The sequence below is a fragment of the Lissotriton helveticus genome, chromosome 4_1 (genome assembly GCF_964261635.1).
Source record: "Lissotriton helveticus chromosome 4_1, aLisHel1.1, whole genome shotgun sequence".
Classification (NCBI taxonomy): domain Eukaryota; kingdom Metazoa; phylum Chordata; class Amphibia; order Caudata; family Salamandridae; genus Lissotriton; species Lissotriton helveticus.
In genome coordinates, this window is record NC_136063.1 from 641,108,905 (window position 1) to 641,134,757 (window position 25,853).

The following is a 25,853-nucleotide window of genomic DNA, read 5'->3' on the forward strand; positions in this document are numbered from 1 at the left end:
CAAGACCACGATTAAAAGCCTTTCGAAAAAATAAAAAAACAGACCGTACTGAACAGGAATCGTGCTGGAGCAGCCTGTGGCCAGACAATGAAAGTAAAAAGACAATTGCTCACCAAAGACAGGGCTCCAGCTTCACATTGTTGTGCTTGGCTTGTTAAAGGGCAGAGCTTCAATACACAGGGCCTGGGGCCAACATCTGGCCCCTGGGAATAATCCCCTGCTCGGGCAGGGAAGGATGTGCTACGCTAGACTTCTAAAAAGAAACGATGCTGGTATTGTGCAACTAAAAAAGGAAACGCACACAAATCCACCCAGCTCATGCAGGAGGCATACAAGCACAGCAGACCGAGCAAAAGTCGCCGCTGCTCGCCTCCCACCGAAAACATCACCAGAGAAGTGATTACTCCGGACTAATGAAAGCACCTTTGACACACCCGTCCGTCCCCTCGGCGCTCGCTCTGAGACGCTCATCTCCTGGGCAGACGGGGAGGCGGCGGCCGCATTAGAATCCAATTGCAAACATGTGGATTAGCGCATTAGCACGAGAAAGAAAAACAATGTTAAACGCGGGCAGGCACCTTTCTCGCAGGAACCCGACGTGGCGCACCGCGCGCGCACTTCCCACGCAGGTATGCGCCCAGCACGGCCTCGTCCTTCCTTGAAGGGGAACAAATGACGTAAATACCAGGATCAAATCAGAGCGGTGACCTGATCAACAGTATGCATTTCATGCATGGGTGTGCTTTCGGAGAGCGGCGGGTCCTCACCAGGCTCCGTGAGTCCGGCTGCTGCCCGCCATCCGCAGGTACCGGCCCCGACAACAAAGACCCCGGCTGCTTTGAGTCCACGTTACACCTCCGCCGCGCGGACACAGGGCTCCCGTCGCTCCAGCGCCGCGCAGAGATGCCTGTGGAAACCTATCGGGCTGGCAAAGCAACACCGGCAGCCAATAAGGGGCAGGCTCCGGCAGAATCCAGCACATGCTCTCTGAGGCGCGGATCCTGTCACCGCCGCCGCTTAGCGGGCTCCCGGGCTAATTATAGCTGTATCCGAGCACGGGGCTGTGGAGGCACGCACCACCCGCACACCGCGGTTCAAGGAAAGCAACTATTGCCACGGCACGACTTTCACCTCGACACCATCATTTTACAAGAAAAAATAAAGGTCGTAATTAACACTTACAATGGGCCCACGCTCTCCCACCCAGTGCAAGTGAGCACGATAACCCTATTACACACGACCACTCAATGTTCTCAAGTGCCTCACAAACCAAGATATTTGCCGGCCTGTGAAATTCAGACAAAATAATTATGTGGTAAACAAGATGTGCGATGTGCTTTTCCGGGATGCTTGCTGCTGCAACTTCCGTAACTATTGTGGTGGTTTTTGAACTACACACCAACCCCACTAGCCGTTTAAAATCATGCTTTGAAGGAGCAGGACGTCTGAAAAGCACGAGGGCAAAATATAAATAAGATACCACTAAGAACGGTGGAGTGAGTTCTTGGATCAGTTTAAACACTGAACTGTCCGTAAATTGATCAGGGTGCGGTTAGAGGTGTTCCTTCTTGTCCCTTTCATCCTGGGGTCGGAGTTCTTAGAGCCCCGTTCTCCTTTACAAGCCTGGAGATCAAAGTGAACTCTGAACCTGTTAGGCCACAAATGTTGTAGCCGAATTACACTGAGCATATGACACAACATATATTCCCCCGAGATGTTTTTTAATAACCAGGACCACATGATATACCTTTACAGCTCACTTTTAGAACACAATGTCTAAAAAGTTAAATGGAGGTCTGAAGAGACACTTCTGAAATATTCCTATAATTTCATAATTGCCCTTTCTACCTGGGCTGTATGGTGCAAGATGACTGTGGAGCCGGCCTTTATATCTGACAGCCAGCTGGAGGGAAGCAATTTTGGTTTTCTCTTTCACTGCTATGGTAACCCCAAAATGGAGGAGGTTTTTATGTGTACGCTGTCCAGTCCTTTGCTGACCTGTGACCTGCCGGTTTACATTGATTTCCGTCCACCTGTGTCCTGCTATGGAGACTTGGTGTCTTGAGGGATGGGGAATAGCATGCCTCTCTTGGTGGCTGACTGTAGTAATTGTGAGAGAGCATTCCTAGCTCCACTCCCTGTTCTTACTGGAGCGGCTTCACACATGACTTGGCCCTAATGCAGATCAGTGAATCAACGCGGGTAAGGCTTCTGTTGTCCATGGCCCTGGCATGAGCCTACCATGCAGTGGCCATGCAGTATATGACTGAGGAGCACCCTCAAACCTTGAACTCGGACAGAAGGGTGATTGTTCAGCTCTGGGGATAACGAGTGTCCAATCACTCTGTACTTTATTCAGGGACCTCTGAATGAACAAGTAAGGAGCTACACAATAGTATAGTTGAGGACATGGTGAACTTCAGTTGTCTTCCTACCAGTCTTGGGGCAGAGTCTGGGTGAAGATTCATGCTAGGAGCACAGCTTTAGTGCTTGGAAAATGAGTTGTTTTCCCTCCAGTCAAAAGTGAATGGCACCCTACAGAGGAGAGCCTGCTTGGGAGGAATTAATCAGCCCAGCTGCCTGAAGACACTTGGAAGCTGCTGTGACATCTGTTTTGGCCCAGGACAAGAGGTCACCCATCTGCTGTCTAAGAAGATTTACCATCAATTGTTTATACTGCCCAAGGCTCACGCAGGCGAAGGGTAGGTACCTGATGCATGCTTAGTGAACCCCTCCTTGCCCCTGAACCCACAAGTGCAGCAGGAAACAGGGGTTTTCAATCTAGTTGTCTCGACAAAACCTTGAGGACAACATCCGTCATCTCCTGGCCAAGAGAAGTCAGCCAGTTAAATACTTTACTGATCCCAATGCCACACACTGTTAAAATCTGTGATTACGGAGATCAGTATGCAACAACCATGGTCTATTATCTCTGTAACTGTCCCACTGCTGGCAGGTCCAGGTCCCTGGAGCTGTGGGCACACCCTGGCACTGGAAATATCTAACCATGACCAGTGATTTATGAGATATCGTGCTTTTCCCTTGAAATCACAAAACAGAGGGATCACAGGACAGTGGTATTGAGACAATCTTAAAACCATCAACATCCTGGGTTTCTATAAACTGCGAGGTCAACAGCACTGGACGTTGCTCCTTTCACCAACACTCCACCTCATATGTTGTCCGTGAAGCACTGGCAAGCCAATGTGAACTCTTCTGGCAATTTTTTGAGGTTAATATTGAAGCCTGAAAGCCTCGGCAGAGAAACCTTGTAAAACCTCAGCAAAGAAACCTTGCACAATCCTCCAGATCTGTGAAATAAACAGACACCATTCCTCGAAGGAAATCTCATCCTATAAACCTAAAATCCAATAACATTTTTAGGAGACAGTTTTCTTTTTAGATACCGCACCTTCATGGCTCAAATGCAGCTTCCGCTCAGTGACAACCAAGGAGTTCACGTTTTTGTTTGGTATTCCAATTTTTAGTGCATTGTCCAATACGCCGACACAGCTATGATATTCGGCTAGAAAAGAAACTTGCCACCATCAAGTACATGTTACAAAACTGTCTTTGGGATTTTACTGCAGAGTCACTGCAAAAACAGCAGCTCTGGGTACGAATGGGTAAACAGCCATTTTTTAGCTTTGAACGATCAAGCAAGCAAACAATAAGAGCACAAGGAGCTTTTTGTCAAAATGGCTATCTAATTGATGCAGTAGGCGTTTGAGTTTGCACAGAGAGAGATATCATGTTTATATAGGAAGCAGCAGACTCCGCCCGCATACTGATATCCACATGTCACTTTTTGTTTCTTTTCTTTTTTGGAACCTTTCTTTATTATTTTCTGTGGCAGAAATCAGAACACAAAAAGCACTCAGGAAAAAGCCTCTATATATGTAATATAATTCACTGCATGCTGTAACAGATAACCAATAAGCAGTAAGGTATCCGCCACCAGCATCATACAACTATCCATGTCTTCTCAAAATGACAATCTGGAATTAAAATGAATATAACCCGAGCTCTCAGAATGCATCACCTCCGCATACGTAAAAGTAACAGGTTATTCTACCATATTGTAATCGAAGCATCACTGGATGGGAAATCTGATGTCTATCCGGAAGTGTCTGTGTATAGCAGTGCCAGAAAATAGGGGATCTGTGTGGGGCGTAAGGTAGCAGTCAGCCGGTACTATCTCCTTATCAGAGGCCAGTCAGTCAGTCAGTCAAGATATCTTTATTCGATTTAGTTAAAAATCATACAAAGAGATAAAACATTGCAGGACAAATAAAGACTATTTACAATATCATACAAACCAGTGAATACAATGAGATTCTCTACCAGGCTATATATAAAAAGGGCGGATTAAATTCATTTTATACAAAGTTTAAAAAAAAAAAAAAAAACTCATTTAGGGGGGCCCATTACTATGATATGTTTTTTTAATTCTAGCTGCCGCCACCAAGAAATTTGCCATACTAAATGTAATGCGAATATCGTTCAGTGATTGGAGATAGAGCAAGGCTGGTCTCACCTGTGTGAAGCCAGCCTCCTTTAAAACAGGTTTAATTTGTAACATTTCTATCTGGGTAACTCCAAAACTTGGGAAAAAACAGAGTTAGCCCCCCCTGTTGTTGTGATTATTTTCCTGTTCAAGACACCATGCATTTTGTTATGTTTTGTGGTTTCTTCTTAGAGCCCAGGAAAAATATCCTTATCAGAGGCAACCAGAGCCATCGGCCCTATCCACTTCTGTTTTTTTAATGTTTGCTGACCAACAACAGATTAAACGGAGCCGTGGGCAGCACCTGTCTGATTTTATTTCATCATTGCCTCCAACACAAACGTCTCACTGTCTTTACTCTCCCACTCACTTCATTACTAAATGGTTGATAATAAAATGTATGATATAAATGGGTCCACCCTTCAGCTGAACCACAACACTGCCTTTCCAAGTTAGCAGTCAGATTGACACTAGAATGGGAACCTCCATCTGGTACTCAGAACCTTCTTCACTGTATATTATTCCAGTGACATGCATATGTTTTTTTCCTGTCTGCTGAGCTCTACGTTACCCATGGTCGACAATCAACATGTGTTGGCTCCTGATGGACATACAGTAGTGGACGCAGGCCACTTTTGAAATGACAGAGAAGAAGATTCATCTAGTGATTATTTCAGGGGAGCATATTTATTTTCGTGTGTAAGCATTTGTGCAGAAGAGTGTGTTTGTGCGACTGGTGTATGTGCTCTTCAGTCTGGCAATATGCAACACAACTGTCAATGATCTGATCTCCACGTAATGCCAAACACAGCAGAAGGGGACACCCCGTCTGCTTCTATGCTTTACAGGGTTCACCTCTTACATTATGATTAAGGCTCCCAGTTTTCCATTTTTACTGATTTTTACAGATAAATACAGACAGAAAACAATGTGTTTCCTGTCTGTATTTATTTTTAAAAGCGGGAAAATACTGAAAATGTTGCTTTTTGTGAAAGACTCTCCTTGCTGTCTTTCATGAATTTCAGGCAAAAACTGATCAGATAGGGAGTTACAAAACAGGATCAGATTTCCTTAAAAACAGGCATAAGTTAACATATATTTGTATTATAAACCTACTCTGCACCTATTGGTGCAATTTTATGTTATATGTGGTTATATGTAGTTGTTTCATTTGCTAAAACGCGACAGGCTTCCACGTATGGGTGCACATCTAAGAGTTAAATAAATGTGGAAATATACCATTTTACGACTCCATTTATCCTAAAAACACAAAATAAATATGGATAAATACAAATAAGAGGAACAAAAAAGAAATATGGATAAATACAGATGGAAATGTTAAAAAAACAAATACTATATACCCGGGAGCCCTAATTATGATGATGGTTCTTGGCATAGTGGTTGTAATGCATGGAATAATATAAGCATCTGTTGCACAGCAACAGCCACTCCTCACAACTGCTGGCCCTGGCATATTAGTGTTAACTCTTCACGCACTGTGGACAACCATGGAATGACTGTGCCTACCTGTAGCAATAACGGAGGCATTATGGTGACAATTAATTGATAATGTGGGCATTGATGCCATGATAACGGCCACCTCTAGTATATGCTGATAAATGTTTAATGATGATAGTTCTTAGGACATTGTAGACATCTAGAACATGAAGGCACCCACTTCTGACATAGTGCCGGGCCTGGCACAATGTTGGTAATGCTAAGCACATTGTGGGCACCCATGCCATGATGATGCCTGCTACTGGCATACAACAAATAAGGATTTCCCTTGTGGCTCTCATATTTTGATCATTGATCTTGGTTCACAGAGGATATGACATGTCCTACAACATATGCTAACAACAAGTGTTCATATATTTATCAAATTTTCTTTTCTTTTTTTCATAGAAAGTGTATATATATCACAAAAGGTTTTTTATTTTTTATTTTTTGTATAGTATAAAATAGTAAAAATGTATCATGATGATGAAATAGATCTTTTTATATTTGCTTCAATTGTCTAAAAAAGTATAATAAATTTGTGAACAAAGAAATGATGATATATAAAAAAGAAAAAATATAAAAAAAAGCTTTTGTGATATATATACACTTTCTATGAAAAAAAGAAAATAACATTTGATAAATATATGAACACTTGTTGTTAACATATGTTGTAGGACATGTCATATCCTCTGTGAACCAAGATCAATGGTCAAAATATGAGAGCCACAAGGGAAATCGTTATTTGTTGTATTTGATATTTTCCCCTCTTTTCCCTGGCTAAAAGTAAATTGAGAGGGGGTCCCCATTTTCATACTACTGCTACTGGCATACATACTGGCCCTGGGACAATGGTGTTAATACATCACATCATGTGTGCACGTAAGACATAATGGTACCTTCCTCCGGTTATTTGTGGCCTGCTATAATGATGGCAATGCCTGGCATATGGTGGGCATCCTTAGCATGAAGCCAACCACAACTGGCAGCGAGTGGCACCTGGTTTGTACTTTGGTCAAAAGTGTGTTAGACTCCTCTGTCCCTTCTAGTTGAACTCTTTGGTACCTGGGAATGCAGATGATGGAAGACTATTCAGCACTGGTGTTGACTGCATGCTAAAAGGAGAACATTACATGTAAAATAATTGGAGAAGAGGAAGGTCAAGGGGCGTATTCTGAGGTCAAGGAAAGGAGTCAAAATGTGAAGAGGATTGCATACGCCGTCACTCCTGAATACACATTGTCTCAAAAAGAGGCAGAACAATTTATCATAAAAATTCACCTGTGATGTACATTTGAGTCAAAAAATAGTTGTCAAAAAGTTGTTCTTGATCAGGCAGTCATCATTTTAAGAGATCCCCGGAAAATATGTAATTTGTAAAGTGTGGAAACAAAAAGCAACATTTTCAAATGAAAGCAAAATGAGTGGGGACACACTGCCAGGCTGAAGAGAGGAGAAAAAAAAGCAAAACAAAGTACAAAGAAGGTAAAAAATACAGAATCATTCATCTAGCTGATTTATTCAGTATCACTTATAAGAAATGGGATTGCGGAGGAACTGCACCAGAAAGGAAGATTTTTTCGACGAATCAGCAGGTCTTTTAGCTCGGTTGGTAGACAGAGGATATCCCCTTAGGCTTCTAAAACAGGCACGAAAACGGGCCTGGTATAACCACAGAGAACACCTCCTGGAAGGAAGAGATACCCAAATACCAAAAGAAGAGAGAATAGTATGTGTCACCACCTATTCCACAAAAAGCAACAAGGTAAAAAAGATTATTAACCAACACTGGCACATGATTGCCGACGAGCTTGGTGATGCCCCGTTACCACTACATGCCTTCAAGAAGGCTAAAAATATAAGAGATCATGTTGTGAAAGCCCTACTACCAAGCAGTACCGCACCCAGTCAAACTGTTCTGTGGGGTATTCCACCGGTGACCGGCCATGTGAAATGTGGAAACTGCAAAGCATGTCCACTAACTCAAGAGATAAAAACTTTCAAACATAACAACCAGACACATGTACTGAAGGAACACAGTAACTGCAATTCGAGTGGAGTAATCTATGCGATCACCTGCCCATGTGGATTTGTATATATTGGACAAACTATACAAAAGGTTAAGTGTCGCATTTTACAGCATGTGAGCCGCATTAAATGTAAAACTCAGGGGGCTCCGCTTGTGGAGCATTTTGTGAAATTTGAACATAAACCGGACAGTCTACAATGGTGTGTCCTGGAAAAGGTGACACCACACCCTAGAGGAGGAGACTTCAGTCATATACTAAGCCTCCGGGAATGCCGCTTTATATATCTCTTCGATACAATAAAACGAGGTTTAAATGAGTACGAGGAGATTAGCAAACAAGTGGCAGTATTGAACAACAGATAAGGCCCGTTATGAATTTTTATGCCTTGACCCAATCTATTACATTACTCTAGACCGCTCGGCTGAGCGAGTCTTTTTTCTGTGTTTAGCCACTCCTGAGCGCTTTATACGTCAGTGTGACGTCGTTGCGCTACGTGCAGTTCGAGGCTGGCCAGTCAGTGTCAACAAACCAACTACTCGGTAAGCCACCGCTTCCTCGGCAGCCCCCACCGCCGTCCACCCAGAGACTCCATCCTCCTAACTTTAAACATAACTATAACAATTTCCATTATGTTTTAATTTAGTGCGCATACCTGGCAACCGACATCTCGGACAACGCCCTCATATGTGAACGACGCCACGTGCGTTCCGAGTCTGGCGAGCCGACACCAAAAAAACCACTCGGTAAGCTACCACTTCCCCGTTAGCCTCAACCGCCGTACATCGAGAACCCCCCAAGCTTCAATAACTATATAGATTCTCCTTTATGTTTTAATTTAGTGCGCACATTTGGCAATTGACATTTGGGACAACGCCCACTCTTGTGAATGACTCCCATTGAGGGTGATACTGGAGAAGCATAAAGGTATTTGATTTGACATTCGCTGTACATGTAGTGCGTTTCTCTGAATAGAGTGATAAATACATGGCTCAGGTAACTCTGCTTCCCTGTATGCCCCTGTAGCATCGTCAGATACCAGGACGAAGATATATTCTTCTTTACTCCACGGCGATATCCATACACGAACACTTGAAGGTATGATTACTGCCCTAATTCACCGTGTAACCTTGATCACTATCTAAGTATAGACTGACATGATGGTAAATATTCCCATTATGTGCTTCTTTTCAGTCACAGACGAGTCCGTGCATGAGAACAGTATTAATACCCTTGCAATCTGCACCTGAATTTTTGTGTTGACGGTCTACGACCAATAAATTGGTAAGCATTCGCACTACCCTGGTTCTAGTGAACTAATCTTAACTTGACCATGTATTTGGGAATCAATAACCAGAATACCCCTTATGAATTATAGGAGTGGGACTGTGGCCATTTCCCTTCACGTCCTTCGAGATACATGAGGATTGTGAACTTCCCATAAAAGCAAATTGGGTAAGAAAACACTAGAGGTCTGTGTACCTCTTTTGTAATTTTAAATTGATTCCATGCACCCACCTAAAAATGACCTTAATTTGTTTTAGGCAGACAGCGTTTTAGCTACGGTACGAAGGCTTTGCCTTACACGTCCTGAGGAAGACCCGCAGGTCGAGGTTCCCAGTTACCCTAGTACCCCAAGACGGGTCGAAACGTCGACGCCCCCCCTTTCCCATAACCAGGACCACTATTTTTTGGAACATTATACATGCCAGTCAAGACTGTATGATTGTTATAAATTGGAATAATATCAATAGTGGCCTGTTTGCACAACACGTTGGATATTTTCCAGCTTTTGCTTTAAGTTAACAAAATCTTATGTCACTTTTCTGTTGAGGCTTACACCCCTTTTCTCCTTAAACCACTACTTTCTTCTATTTCCGGCACCCTTATAGAAGCACGTTGCTCTTTCCTTTACCGTTCGCTGTGAATATTGTACAAATGTATATAAATAAATGTTCCGCTGTGTTTGGAGTACTCTATTAAAACTCCTTTTTGTAAATAAATGAGTTGTGATAGGTGGTTGCTTTTTCAATGGAATGAATATCCTATGATTTAATCATACTAGAGGTAAATAACCTTATTCCTCATTTAACTTTAGAAGTGATCAACTGTGAGCATATGATTTATTGAGCCAGCAAACAATCACGAGTTGGGCCATTGTTTTTGATAATATTATTCAGTATCACAGCAGAAACTGACAGCAAACACAGTTAAGTTGCAAACATACGGGATATGGGGAACTAGAGCATATTTAGAAAAGAGAGAGTCCTGCATGATTTTGCTGGATGAAATACCTGGGCTGGATTAGATGAACTAAAGCAAGTGGTACATTCACCATACCCACACTTTTTGAGAACTGGTAGACTAACTAGGTATCCTCAATATGAAAAACAAGCATTGGCAAAATCAATAGGTAAGACATGGGCCGCCAGCCTATTCGCTTTGTTAACGGTTTTATTTAGTTATGGTTTCTGCACAACTCTATTGCTGGGAAAGCTTCTGGACCGCATCAATCTAAAAATACACAATGCCATTGAAATCCCTGGTACTGATGGGAACTACTTTGTGTGTAGATGCCCTCCTTGAGAAAGAGAAAAATATCACTCACAGTGAAATTACCTAATGGCTGAAGTAGGCTGACCTACTGTCCCATGCTGTATGGTGTACCGGGCAGAATAAAAATGTGATTTATATACTAACAGATCAATGAATGGAGAGGGATGGCCAACCCCCGCCCCCCCCGACCACCACCCCTATAAGTATTAAGGGTAAACCATGACGAAACAAAATGAGACAAAAGACTGACAATTACAGACCCATTTACTTAACCTTCGGTGTGTGCAATGAAGGAATTACTTGGGAAATAGTATGCTGAAGACTTTAAAGTTAAGTGGTATAAGGTCTAAAGCATGCAAAAACGATTTGCCAATACAAACATAGGCTACGCAACCTTATGCACGGTACAGCACATAATACCTTTGAACAAGTTGTCTTGAGGTGGGTAATAGAGTGTTCAACTGTTAAGCGATATGCCGCAGTCATCATTTGCTGCTCCATTGTTCTTTCACGCTTCTATAAATGGCAATGGACAGAAAGAACACCCAAGTGTTCCTAGATATTACAGTTATTTACACCTGATGCTTAGACCCCACAGAGGAAATACACTCTAAAGGAAGTGAAAAAAGGAGATGTAAATTAAAATAACCGAAAGAGTCATTTGGTTGGTGGCAATTGAGTAAACTCACCCTGTACAACATCATGCATTAAGGTACAGAAACAGAGGACAACACAGTCCTGCAAATTAATAAAGAGACTCTTTGGACGTGCATGTCCCTGCCTGGTGGACAGGCGCACACCCCTGACATGAGATGCCTGAATGCAAGTGAACCTAGTATTCAGACTTTCTTTTAGCTCAGCATAAACTAACTTCTGACTGCACGCTGAGACCTCGGCCTGAAAAATTACCCTTAATTCCGGAGCCTGGCTCTGAGCAGAGCACCAAAATATGATCCCTTGAGTGCCATAAGGCTACCATCTGTGCCACTGGGCACTGTATACTGAGCAGTGGTGGCAACATACTAATTCTGACTCTTTATTTGTAGGACATGCCTTTTACCTGTTTCTAAAATGGATGCTGAATGGTTTGCTCATGTAAAGTTCTGCTCATGTGTCATGCCTAGACCCTTTGCCGAAATCCCAGCATGTATGTTGAGTGCCTCTTTAGTGTGTTTCCTGCTAATAGGACTCCATGTTAGCTGTGAGTGTACATATGCTTTGGCCAGTGGGATACATTTTGGATTGTCCTTTGTTCTGTCATGGCACAAGTTGGAAGACTTGAAGCAGTTTCCTCACACAGCGGAAGTCTACTGCCTGCATTCATACGCTGGAGGGTGCAGCACCAGACATAAAAGTTGAGGAGAGAAGGAGGCAGAGCTGCACTTAGAAATTCTGTCTCCAATTCAGCAGAGGATTGCTGAGTGGCCTTCCAGAGCACTGCAATTTGGGTGATGGTACGGAAATGGGAATGAGTCAGCAGAGTAAGTTGATAGAAAGAAGTTTCTAGGCAGGGCCTAGGCCTTTTTCCTTTCTTTGAGTAGCCAATCTAATAAAGCGGATGGCAGCTGCTGTGCTGAGTTTCATGATTATTGTGCTAGTGTTGTGAATACTCCTTGCTTAGGACAAACACCCCTTACTTTACACCATGATTTGTCTGCATTGTAGATAGAAGATAAAGTTATCAAAATCGACCACCCAAACCAGTTCATGAATGGATCCACATACCTTTGTGGAAACTCAGTCTAAAATTGGAACCCCAACTTTCCCACTTAGCTCCAGTGCCATAGAGGCAAGCAGAAAATGCCAGAAAGCTGCAAGTCATGCTAAAGAAGCTGTGGACCTGCCTGAAACCTGAGAGCTTGTGTGCTTGCTGAGAGGGGAGAAGAAGTTTTCCTTATTCAGCAGGAGTTCAGTACCCAAGTGTTGAATCCACGAGAGGAGCAGCCTAGAACAAGCAGTTAAGCCCAGAGAATGTGTCCTGACCTGAGCTGTGAGAATAAAATGGTCTTCCAGCCTCCCTATTGAAATGGACAGTAAGTTCGTCACCAAAATTCACCTCAGCACCTGCTGATGTGACCACCACAAAGAACAACAGAGGACCTCTGCTGACTCCGTTTTCACTCTACCCGCAGACCTCAACTCAGTGTCCTGAACTGGAGGAAAATTATAAGCTAAATTGAGCCCCGGGACCATATGTCCACAGTGCCTTCGCTGAGCAGCTGCAACCTTCACCAACTGGTGCAGAGAGAGAGAGAGCGGCGGGTGGAACGAGCCAAGCCCCGGCGACCGTGAGCACATCCATGTGGATAACAGATGCACAGTGTGCTCAAAGATCCATGTGTGCAAAATGACCATGTGACACCAATGCCTGACGGACTTTGACTATGAGCTTAACAGATCATTTTAGTGGAGTTTTGAGTAATACTGGCAACAGAACTGCCAAGTTGAATGCTACATCTGACCCATGAGTCACATATTATAGGAAGCCTGCCCCACTGTTGACATAGCGACTCTTTAACTGTGCTAGGTCTAAAGCCTTTTGTTATCCTGTGTTGAAGACCCCACAGTGAAGATCCCAGTATGGTTACTTCCTCTTTATGTGCTATAATATATTTTGGTGTGCTTAGAGTACTTCTCTTTTTTAAAAAGAAATCCACTAGACTGGATATTCAGGCATTGGTCAATTGTGTGACTGTTGGCTTCTGACATTACCTCCATGAGATGGCTTGGACTGCCCACCCTTGCTACCCTGATTGGCAAGTGCAGTAGGGTTGTATTTGGTGAACTCTGCAGTGCCACAGTAGGATGGGCCCCAGGACATCAGTTGTAAATGGCCCTAAACACCACAGATGGCGCTCAGTATCCTCTACTTGTTTTGGGGACCCAAACAGGTTCTGACAGGTACACCAATGTCTTACACCAATGTCTTAGACCATAACACATGACCATGGTAAGAGGGAGATTTAACGTATCTGGTTAGGAACACACAAGAAAAAAGTGAGTTTGTGTTTCCACCATGCATGCACCTTCAACCTGACCAGTATCACTTACTATTCTGCAGGACACATCTCTTAGGGATTAAAATAGATTGAGGATGCCGCAGGAAAGGTGTTCAAACAAAATATGCCAGAAAAACGTTTTATGAAGGAGTGCAAAGAACGAAATAATACAGGGGGTTGATTTAAGCTGTGGGCACTAAACTCGGGCATTGTGTCTAGCTGACCAGGGCAAAATGGACTGTCATTAGCCTTCCCAATAGCGCTTCGGCAATTTGCATTGCATTTTAGTTTGAAGAGAGTCGAAAGTGTTAAAAAAATATTCAGCAAAAACAAGGATTGGGAAAAGATGAACTGGTCCCAAAATTCATATTAACATAAAAGGTTAGGACAGGATAGTTTAGGTTTAGAAAGAGTATAAATGAAGGACCTGAAATTCCCTGTGTGTTTGAGGAGATCTCAAGAGACCCCTACCTTGGAAAAAGGTAGAGGTAGACAAAACTTCACCCACCTGCAAATGTTTAAACTATGCTGACAGCTCAAGTTGTGTGTGCATTCACCCAGTAACCCTTTCATATTCCTGAGGTCCCAAGCAAGGGTTCAGCTGATGAGAACTTGTCACATCAGATACAATGTACTGCAGACATCTCTGCTAATCTGCATTCAGTCCTTCGTGCTTTGCAAGGGCTGGGCAGGAGACCAGCTCCAGGAGCAAATTTAACTTTTAGCATAGCCTGAAGCCCACAGGAGCACACACAGAACAGACTACCGCAGGCAGCAGTAGCAAGCTCTAAACAGAGATGTAGAATGTCTGAGAACAATCTAGGATGCATAAGTATCTTGTGGGTTCATGGTGGCCATAGTAGGGTAACCTGCACAAAGGCGCACTGCCAGCATACCACAGATGCAGAAATGGAGCAATGCACTCGTACGTGGTCTACCATGTAATATGGAGGCTTTCTCTTATATCGAAACAAATGCAAATGTTGAAAAGTAAATAAGTGCTTGCTTTCTTGTGTTTACAGTTACATGACATTGCATTTAGCAAGTTTCATTATCACCATATTGAACAGTCGTCTTATAGCGATGGAAGAATCCTGAAAGGCAGTTTTTGGCCACTGGAGAAAAAAAGGCAGGTTGGACAATAACTCCCATAAACACCCATGGATGACCTAAAAGCAGTTATCCGGTATGAAACGCATAAAGAACAAAAGCAAAGGTGTGTCTCAGCAAGAAGGTGACAAGAAAAAAAAAAATAGAAGGACGGCGAGCACAAACAGACATGGTAAATTTGGAACGTCAGACCTGCTTTTTTTATCTAACTCCATAGACAATTGCTCTGTATGTTTTTTTAAGTTACAACAAACATACTATTTTGCATTGATACTTTAATTATTAGACTGCTGTTGTCCAGTGATGTGGTACAGTGAAGTTAGATATTGAAAACTGCACCACATCGTTCACAACCCTAATAAGATGTCGAAAATGCTTAGGGGGGGGCAGCTGTAAAGGTATGAGTTGTGGTATTACAGTAGGTCTGCGCTGTGCAATAGCTATAGTTGCAGCCCATGGTGCAGAGACTGAAGGCTTGGATGAATGGCAAAAGTGTTGGTTGCAGGATTACATTCCGAGAACCATACTCATGAGGTGCACAACTACACCCTTAGGGAAGTTGCAGCTAGTTGTCCCATGTGATAAATTTTACGCCATGCTACGTCTGTGCCGAAAAGCCTGTTGGGAGTACGTAGTAGAAGCCGCCACTCATTAGCTAACATGGCAGCCCTCTGGGAGATGGCAGTCGATTCCTACTGATCAGGGAGCACTACACCTGTCAACTAATGCTCGTTATCACCATCAGGCTCGTACAGAGTGGGACAACTGCAGAAACTATGAAAGCGCGAGAGCAACGTAAAAGATGCAAGGCACTACCATACCCTGTAGAAAGGCGAGCCGCTGGTGACTACATCAAGTCATCTGAAACTCCCAGAAGACAGCCCCAAAGTCAGACTCTTGCCCTTCACAGTCATTTAATTTCCCATGCAATCCACAGCCGCCAGGACCATCTCTCTGGCACCAGGCCCTGGTGCAGACAATCCCATGCACGAGATAGCCACATAAGATTCCAACACAGGCATGTTGTACTATTCTGGAACTTCTGAAAACACAAGCACCCCCACATGTCCTCTTGTCTAACTTGTATTTAGAACAGCACTTACGAAACCACGTCACTCTCCACAGTGCATTCTCACTATCCTCTTTCCCTACCAATGTACCCGCACATCTCCAGCAACCCCCCACTGCAAAACACACACTATGTATCCAGACCGTAACAGTGCCAAAGACATCCAGCTCGCAACAGGATGCTCTCGGCTCCCATACGAATGGTTGTACTGTGCAATAACCTGAATGTGCAAACATGACTACATGTACAGAAAGGTTTGCATGATCACGCATGTTCAGTGACCAAACGAAATAACCCCTTTGCAAAGATGTGCAACAAAGGACATCCATTCAATCTAGACAGCAAGAGCGATTCGTAATTTAGACATCCTAGATAAACTGCAACTACAATAGGTTACTGCGTATCAGTAGTAAAAGACCACACCAGTGGCAGATTAGTGCCATACAAAAGATAGTAACAAACTGCATCCTTATGCTGTAAAGATTGCATAGCTGAAGCTTATGCTGTATTTTCTTTCAATCTAATTTCTTTGCTTCAAAAGCAGACATCACAGGCTTTGTCACTGATCTGTGGGTTGGGTAATATTGCTTGCCATGCTTTATAAGCAATACTCGTGTTGTCTTAACTAGTGTTTTTCTTTTCTTAAGGCGTTTTTCTTAGAGGTTGAAATAACATTCACACCGAAAACTTGTCGAAACATGACATTTTTCTGCAAACTCTACCTTCCTCCTACGCCTTTCCCTTAGGAATTAACGAGAACTACATAGGTCTTCATTTAAGAGAGAACATTTGTGAAGAAATTAATCAATTTGCATCGTGTTAAAATCAGTGTTGTCTTTACCAAAGACAAAGATTCCCATAACTGTCTCAAAGTTGTGCTAATTGCCACGGTCTGCCACCCCCTTAGTGACCGTCGGTGATAGGCAGCCTAATTCTTCTCCCATGTAGATGCTGTCCCTACTTTCAGGGCCAGTAGAGTTGACCGATAATCCACTGCCAGCTGCTTGCTGATTATTGCATTAGATTATGATGTAAAGACACTGCATCTCTATACCCAGAGGGTATTGACTGACCACATCAGAACTGTATTAAACATGTATTTTTTTTACCAGCGCGTTCCCACAGCCAATGTACAGGGCTTTTCACCTTTCTAACTGCTCTGTTTTTAACGTTTTAAATACATAGCTTAGATTTGAAGATGCATGTAATGGAGCTATTCTGCCTCCTAGCGCTCTAAACGTTCTCAGAGTCCCGTGGGGATTTAGGAGGATTGATCATCTTCCATACTACAACCTCCTGTCTCTCCAAGTAGCAAAGGCCCATCCCCTCAAAGCCCGGATTAAATTCTACATTCTGCGAGATGTTCAGCTCTTTGTCGAAGGCTCAGATATTAATTTCTTGACTAAACAGTCTGAAATGTGTTATGCAACTTCGCCTAAATAAGAAAACAAAAGTAGTACCTATAAGGATTATGTATTACCCTGTACACATTTGTTTGTGGCATGTAGTGCTGTAGATTCACATGCTCTGCATACTCTTGCCATTTGGTGTTGGGTCCAGATGTGTGCAAGTTGTTTTTTCTTTGAAGAAGTCTCTCGAGTAACAAGATAAAGTGAGTCCTCCTCTTGGTGATATTGCGCATGAGCATTAACTCTATTGTTAGATTGCTTTCCCTCAGGTGAGTGTGAATAAGTGTTAGTAAAGAGATGACCATGCACATAATAGTGTAAGTAGGTATTGCAATGGCTACAGGTGTCCGGGGAGGAGAGCGGGCACATGTGAATCTACAGCACTACATGCCACGAACAGATGCTTAAAGGGTAAAATAATCTGTTCGATGGCATCTGGGCTGTAGATACACATGCTCGGCATAGGCTATAAAGCACTGCCCTCCAGAAAGTGGTAGCTAACCTGTGGGTGTTGCAGTTGTTTGAAAAAGGGTACGTAGAATTGTCTGTCCTACAGTTGCCTGTTGGCGTGCTAATACAGCCACACAGTAATGTTTAGTGAAGGTGTGATGAGTTGACTATGTAGCAGCTTTACTCATCTCAGCTACCAGTATATCACCCAGGAACTGCATAGATGCTCCTATTGTGCGGGTAGAGTGTGCTCTAGGAGATAATGACAAAGTTCTTTTGGCTTTGATGTAACATGTTTGAATGCATTTAATTATCAATCTAGAAGTATGTGATTTTGATATGGGCGTTCCTATGTGAGAGGATGAAAAAGCCACAAAGAGTTGCTTGGTGTTACAAAGCTCATTAGTGTTCTTAATATAGTAAATAAAATCTCTTTTAACACCTACTGTATAAAATACTCTTTCTGCAACTGAATCAGGTTCCAAAAAGAAGACAGGCAATTCAACTGACTGATTTAAGTGAAAAGTAGAAAATACCCTTGGAAGGAAATTTTGGTTAGTGCGAACGACTACCCTATCTCTGTTTAGCTGGAAGAAAGCTTCTTCAAAGGTTAGTGCCTGGAGCTCACGGACATGTCTAAGAGAAGTGATGGCTACTAAAAAGACCACCTTCCAAGATGAGAATTGGAGACGGCAATTATGCAACGGTTCAAATGGTGGACCCATAGGTCTAGTGAGTACAAGGTTGAGATTTCAAGCAGGTCCATGGTAAAGCATGGGTGGAATTACTCTTTTAAGGCCTTCCATGAATCCCTTGATTACTGTTATCTTAAACAATGATAAATGTTTTCTGCTTTGCAGGTAGGCAGCTACTGCAGCTAGATGCAGGCGTACTGAAGTGTACGCAAGTCCAGAAGTCTGCAAATGCAGTAGATAGCAGACAATGTCTTGAACAGTTGCATCAAATGGGTCATTGTGTTTATCACAGAAGTCGAAAACAAATGATGTGTTTACCATACTAGTAGAAAGCAAATATTTTACCCCTCTGCAGTATAACACGCTCTGGTTATGGGTTTACGAGCCAGTCTGAGAATGGTCATACATTCTAATGGGAGACTTTGGTAACTGAATTCTAGAACCTCAAGAGCCAAATTGCAAGGTTGAGTTCTTTTGGATTTGGGTATCTCACTTCTCAATGACTCTGAGTGAGAAGATCCGGATTGAGGGGAAGCTCGTTGTGTGACACTGCTGAAAGCGGAGTAGGGTGGTGAACCGTGGTTGTCGAACCCAAGTGGGAGCCACCAGAATGAGGGTGAGGCACGTTTGCTTGAGTTTCCAAACCACAAATGGAAGTACAGGGAGATGCGGGAAAGCGTAGGGAAAAATCCTTGACCATTGCCCTTGGATAATGGGTGTGGGAACCTGGATGCAAAGTTTCAGCATTTTGCTTTCTCTGCGGTTGCGAACCGGTCTACCTGTGAAACCCCCCACCAGTGGGAGTGTCGGAGGAGGACTCTGGGTGGAGTTCCCACTTGTGAACTTATTGCCGCCATCCTACTGAAAAGGTCGGCAAAGTTGTTGTCCGTCCCTGGGAGGAATCCCGCTAACAGGTGAATGTTGTGGCGTATTGCCCAGCGCCAAATCGTTTGAGATAGGCGTGATAACTGTAGAGAGTGTCCCCCGTGTTTCTGTAAACACGACATGGCTTTTGCTTTGTCCATTCGGACCACAAGAATATTGCCTTTCAGGTGGATTAGAACTGCTTTCAATGCTGGGTGAACTGTCTCAAGCTCTAGGTAGTTGATGTGTAGACTCTGGGGTTTGGGGTCCCAGAGACTCTGAACTGTGAGCTCTTTTAGGTGTGCACCCTATCCTGTTAGGGATGTGTCCACCATGAGACTGATCTGGGGAACAGGATCGAGGAATGGAATGGCCACCCCTTTCATCTTGTAATTGATCCTGTGACTGAGACCATAGACTCGTCACACATTCCTGCAGCAGACGCATATATAGTCTCACGTGTGGCAGTATTGCAATACAAGATGCCATCATGCCAAGAAGTACTTGAACTATTCTGAATGGTATGTGTTGATGTAGCAGCGTTGTGATGTTGTGAATCTTGACTGCATTTGGGTTGGCTAATCCCAGCTGTGTGTTGAGAATAGCTCATAGATAAGGCTGAATCTTTGAAGGCTGCAGGAGCGACTTTTGTATGTTGATTTAAATCCAAATCGATTAAGAAGTTTTAGAGTGGTCAGAGTGTGTTGGAGACACAACTGAAGCATACTGGCTTTGATGAGCCAATCGTCCTGATACAGGAAGATATTAATACTCTGTTTGAATAGATGTGCTGCAACTACCGTAAGACATTTGGTGAACACTCGGGGTGTGGTAGTTACTTAAAATGGAAGCACTTTGAACCGATAATGTATTCCTGCTACGACAAACCCAAGGTATTTTCGGTGAGCTCGATGTATTGGGATGTGAAAGTAAGCGCCCTTTAAGTCTAATGCAAACAGAAAGTCGCCCTGTTGTAATAGAGGAATCACATCCTGAAGAGTTACCATGTGGAAGTGCTTAGAGAGGATTTAACCGCCTGAGGTCCGATATGGGCCGAAGTGAACCGTCTTTTTTGGGAATGAGGAAGTATAGAAAGTATACTCCTGACCCTTGTTCCAGAGGAACAGGCACTATGGCTCCTTTTTGCAAGAGAGCCTGCATTTCTAGCTTGAGCATGGTTTGGTGTTGTTGGGAAAGTATGTGCCTGCGAGGGGTTATGTTTGGAGGTGTTTTGATGAGCTCTAGACAATAACCATGTTGGATAATATCCAACACCCACTGGTCTGTTATGGTTTTACAGGTGGGGTAGAAAATTATAGTTGTCACCTGACAGGAGTTAAATCGCCTGGGGTACTGAAAAATGAGTCACTGGTTGGAAGTGGAGGTTATGGTGGAGGGGAGGCACCTCTTCCACTCCCTTTGGAATTGCTTCCTCTAAATGTGCCTCTGTAATATCTCTTTTGATGGGGAGGTGTGATGCTGTTTCTTATAGGAAGAGGTAGAGGCAACTGATTGTGTTGTTTTTGTGCCCTGTTTGCATATGGGGTGCCAAAAGAAACCACAAAGAATGGGGGTCTTAAGTGCCACCATTAATTTGGCAACCTCAATTTCCTTCTCCTTTTCTAATGGTTGATCAACTAGGGGACCAAACAGATGATGTTGATCAAAAGGGACATTAATGAGCATATGTTGTTCTTCTGGCTTAAAACCAGATATGCGCAGCCAAGCGTGTCTAATCAGCAATTTACTGGTATGTGTGCCCCTGTCAGCTGTTTCTGCTGCGTCAAGGGCACATCTGATGGAGTTGTGTGAAATTAATTTACCTTCCTGGACAATTTGGTGACCTCTTTTTATGTACTCCTAAGGGAGATGTTGGAGGTGGTCCTCCATCCCGTCCCAATGGCCCCTGTCGCACATCGCCAACAACTTCTGAGTGCTAGCAATTCGCCAATGGTTGGCTGTCTGTGCTGCCACCCTTTCCCCCAAATAATCAATGGGTTTAGACTCTTTATCAGATGGAGAGGCATCTGCTAATGTCTGAGAGTTAGCCCTCTTGCAGGCATTAGATACCACAAGCGAGTCTGGGAGGTGTTGGCCCTTGATTTAAGGCGGATCTGAGGGAGCAGCTTCATATTTTTTGCCCACTCTTGGTGTAATATTATGTGCCCATACTGGATCTTTAAAGAGTTAATCTGAGAGACGGAGCATTCTCTTTAGCATGGACAGATATTAGCATGCCCTAGGAGTAGACAAGAGTGTTTCAAACAGAAAGTCATCCTTTGTGGGGTTTTTGTGCAAGTGGACCTGGTGATATGCAGCTGCCCGAACAGTACAGGGCTGAATGTGTATCTTCTTTAGCTTCAGATCAAGAATCTCCTTTATAGTCTCGAGGATCGGTTCTGGTGCTGAAATGGATGGTTTTGGTGATGAACTGGATTTTTGTTTTGATGTCAAGGTGGTCGGAGCCGAAGTGGCGGACGATGGGCTTGGAGCAAATGCATCAGGTGGTAAGCTTGGAACTGAGATTGGTAAGCTCAATGCAGAAAGTTTTGGCTTGGCTTTCGGTGCCGGGCCAGAGAGTGTGGCATCCTTAGCAGATATTCGGTGCCTAGAGCCGTAATTTCGGTCGAAACTGTAAATTGGACAGAGATATGGGTGCTAACTGCACGCTGTCCTGAAGGCAAGTCCTGCATCTGTAGAACAAACTCTATTTCAGGTTTGGATGCTGAGCCTGATATGGAAATGGCCTCTTCCTCTGCTGCCAAAGCCTCATGCAGTTCTTCCTCCGTCTGTTCGATATTGTGTTGGCCAAAGATGTCAGGCGTCTCTTCCAGATCTTTGCACTGTATCTTTTTCCGATGCACCCGATGGTCCCACAACGTTTACTTCAATCAAAAATGTCAACAATCCTCACAATTTTCCACATTGTGGTCAAGAGACAGACACAGGTTCCAAACACAATGTAGATTTGTGTGCTGGTATTTCGTGTGGCAGCTGGGATAGAATCGAAATGGAGTTTGGTCCATCAGCAGCGCATCGCTGGATGAGGCTGATGAAGAGAAACTAGACCTGAATGGCCAAGGCCCGAAGGCCACGACTGGAGAACGCGGAATCGACGACCGAAGGATTGCTTCTGTTTTCAAAAGAAAATGGTGGAACGTGAACGAAAACAATACAGAGGGTATATAGAGGTTAACAACGAACCAAAGGGAGTCCGAAAGCGGTCTCGAACAGGAGCACCGACAAACATGTCCGAACCCAATGGCGGAAAGAAAACAATCTAATAATCGTGTCGTTGCCCATGCACAATATCGCCTAGAGGTGGTGTCAGTTTATCCAGTGACTTCTGTGGTAAATAAATAATTAATTACCGGTTCTATTTTTGACTGGATACAATATAAACAGATAGCTCAATAAATAAGAGTCAAGATACGAGGTAGCTAGAGTTGACAGGCTTTAATTAAGCATAAAGGACTGGAACAGGACAGCCTGTACGGGGATGGGATGGCAGGGGCCCGACAGCTGCCGGGGGCAGGATCTGGGAATGGCTAGCAAACTTTAATAACAGTACACAATATTTATAGTTAAACAGATACATTGTATTCAATACAGTAGGCATAGCAGTAGGCGGCGTTTGTAGCAGTCGCGAAAGATAAGGCATAAAGTGGGTGTAACAAGAGGTGTGTACAGGGCGTATACATAGACATGTGATGCAAACGTAACAGAATATGTCATAAACGGGGCGGAAACATGGAGGGGGCTACCTGAGCAGCTGGGACCTCTAACCTAGTGGTGCGCGCAAACTGACAATGACGTGTTACTAGGGAGAACTGGGGGCTATGACTTCTGCGCTAGAAGAGGAGACGAAAGTCTGGAGTGTCAGAGCGACATGTACCTAAAGCCTATCTAGTATCTAGTGTTTAGAGAACATGTTGATAGAATCCAAAAGTTATCAGGGCAAAGGCTAACAGACACTAAGACTGGTGCATGCATTATTCTAAATGTATTGCATGTGCGAGGAATATTCTATGAATATTAATACAGTATTTCTCTTACATGGAGACATAAAGGCTAGACCATGACAGAAACTATTGATGCGATTCAGTAGCTTAGGAATGCAGAGAAGGAGGGCTGGACTGATAACTAGAAACATAACATACTCTTGGCAGACTGGGAGGCAGAGCCAGGCCGAGCCGGGCACTGCGTGGCATGAAAGTAAACTAAGGGTCAGGGATACAGGTGGGGGCTGTATCGCTCCTCGGAGAGGGTTCAGGAGACAGGAGCTGAATCTGAGTCCGGGCCCTTTTGAGGCCTAGAAACGGGGATAATTCAATGAATTAACGTGCACACTGTAAAACGTGGCAACGTAGCTTTACATAGGCCTGATATTCGTTATATTTACGAAAACTGGAAACTGGCATACTAGAGATGGACACAACTGTAATTGCGTCTTTAATCGATCAGAGGGGAATACATGCATATCGATCATGCACATATGACATAACATGGGGAACACGTAGGCACATATAACATGGCAAAATTTACTTTTCCACATTCCCTCCTTGTGCCCTACGTTTCCATCAGGAAACATCTATATTCATGATACCATCTATCATTTCATACAGCATCATTTGCTCGTCTCGAATTGTCTTGGAACGGGACTTAGGACTAGGAATACAAGAGGTAGCACAAATGCCGCAAATCGCAGGGCCACATTGTATACAGAGGCAGCAACTGAAAATGATCATTACTGCAATACCTAGGAATGACAATACTTTCCATCCCCAGGCAGATATAATACTCCAGAGCCAACTGGACCATGTCCAGGTGCCCGGATTCTGGTGTAACTGATGGGCAATTTTATGAAGTCTGGTTATAGCTGAATAAACAGACGGCGCGTTATTAGGAATGAAAATGCAGCAACTAGATCCGATGACTCTACATGCTCCTCCTCTATCGGCCAGTATGACGTCAAGAACGAGACGATTTTGGAGCACGACAAATCTCATAGCAGATTGCTCTTCGGTTAAATTACCTAGAGCAGAAGTAGTCTCATTCACTACTGCTTCAAGGGTTCTGGTCAACCTACGTATTAACTTACTATTCTGGATAGGTCCTATAAAGAAGAAGAAACCTTTATTAAAATCTTGATATTGTTCTAGAGCAGTTTCAGTTTGATCGACAATTGGGGACTCAATCTCCCTTTTATGTCTGACGTGTACTAGATGTGTGTTTCTATGATAATCAGATGGGGCTAGAAAAACTGGTGGCAGTAGGAAGGCAATGTAACATGTTCCATCCCAATCGAGGGGCAGACGAACATATGCGGTCTGACCACAAACAAAATAAGAATGACGTGAGGCTTTGAAAATAGATTTCCCACTGTCACTATACTCGACAGTAGTAGTGCAATCACTATGTCCTACATGTGCGGAACCATTCTTTCTGACACATAATTCGCCTTTGACTGGTAGTACTGAAATAGCAGGCAAGTCTGGAGTAGTATCAGACTGAACATTCAGGACCATAAAATTCGAAGAATAATTTCCCAAATCATATACTTCATTTTCTAGATCTAACCCTGTTCTATGGGGGAGACCTTGCTTGTCTGGAAAACATGTTCTATTCAGAAGGGACATATCATTGGAAGATGATGTTAACATGGACCATGCTCCACACGAACCATTATGTGAAAACGGATAAGGAAAGAGTGGCAGAACTCCCTTCGGTGTCTGGAAAGGGGGGAGTCGACCACACACCCAACAATTAGTAGCATTGCTGGTCTGGTGTGAATAGTGTAACATTCTGATGAATGTGTTATTACGCATAGCAAGACGATAGGATAACTCGTGAGGAGGCAGATCACTAAATGTGTGCTCTACTGTAGCATTAGAAAACTTATTTACATGAGAAATTGGAAAACATAAATGTAATGCATAACTTGTGCAGGTAACCATCAAACTTAGAAACAATAGAAAACTTAGAAAAACGATACATCTGATAGAGTTTTGACTAACTCTCTCACTATGGGGGTCTATCTCATACATGTCAGAAACCTGTCTAACCGTTTCACCCGAGAGGGACTTAGACAATTAAACTGGCTGACTTATTTTACTAGACCGGAGTTTTAATTTATACTCCTGCTGCGGAGTTTTCTCTAACAGAGGAACTTTCAGTTCGGGATTGAAATTAATGTCTGGTTTAGAGTCTTGTTTCAGGCAGTCTCTAGTAATGGAACAGTCTTTGGAATTGTCATTAAAAGTCTTTTTCCGGACTCCATGAAATTTCTTGATATGCGACAGATGGACCCAACCCTTGCGGCCCTCCAACTTCACGGCCGTACGGGTGGTCAGAAGGACTAGTCTCGGCTCCTTCCAGCGAGGCTCCAGCGGACTTGAACGATCAAAGTTCCTGACCAATACGAGGCTTCCTGGAACGATTTCATGCGGTTTCACCTCGGTATTGTCTGGAAATGCAGCGGCAACCTGTGAATGACAAGAGTGTAGGGCAGACATCAAGGAAGCTAGGTAATCTGTCAGCATATTACTGGAAACATCTGTAATACTGCGGGGTCTAGGTGTACCCCACATGTTTGGGGGGCGGCCGAATACGACCTCATAAGGGGACAGACCTGATCTGGAATGTGCGACCATACGCATAAAGAATAGAG

At 43.5% G+C, this 25,853-nt stretch overlaps 1 protein-coding gene across 4 annotated transcripts in view; it reads right to left on the bottom strand.

Annotated features, from left to right (window-relative positions):
- The window catches only part of FAM110B (family with sequence similarity 110 member B), a 496,654-nt gene that overhangs the window by 211,334 nt on the left and 259,467 nt on the right, over nt 1–25,853 (bottom strand). The window contains exon 1 of one of the 4 annotated variants that reach the window (XM_078687278.1): nt 768–913. The exons of the other annotated variants lie outside the window; for them this stretch is intronic. The gene's annotated coding sequence lies outside the window, so the exon portion shown is untranslated. Of the gene's footprint in view, nt 1–767; nt 914–25,853 lie in introns of those variants that run through there. 4 annotated transcript variants of the gene reach the window in all.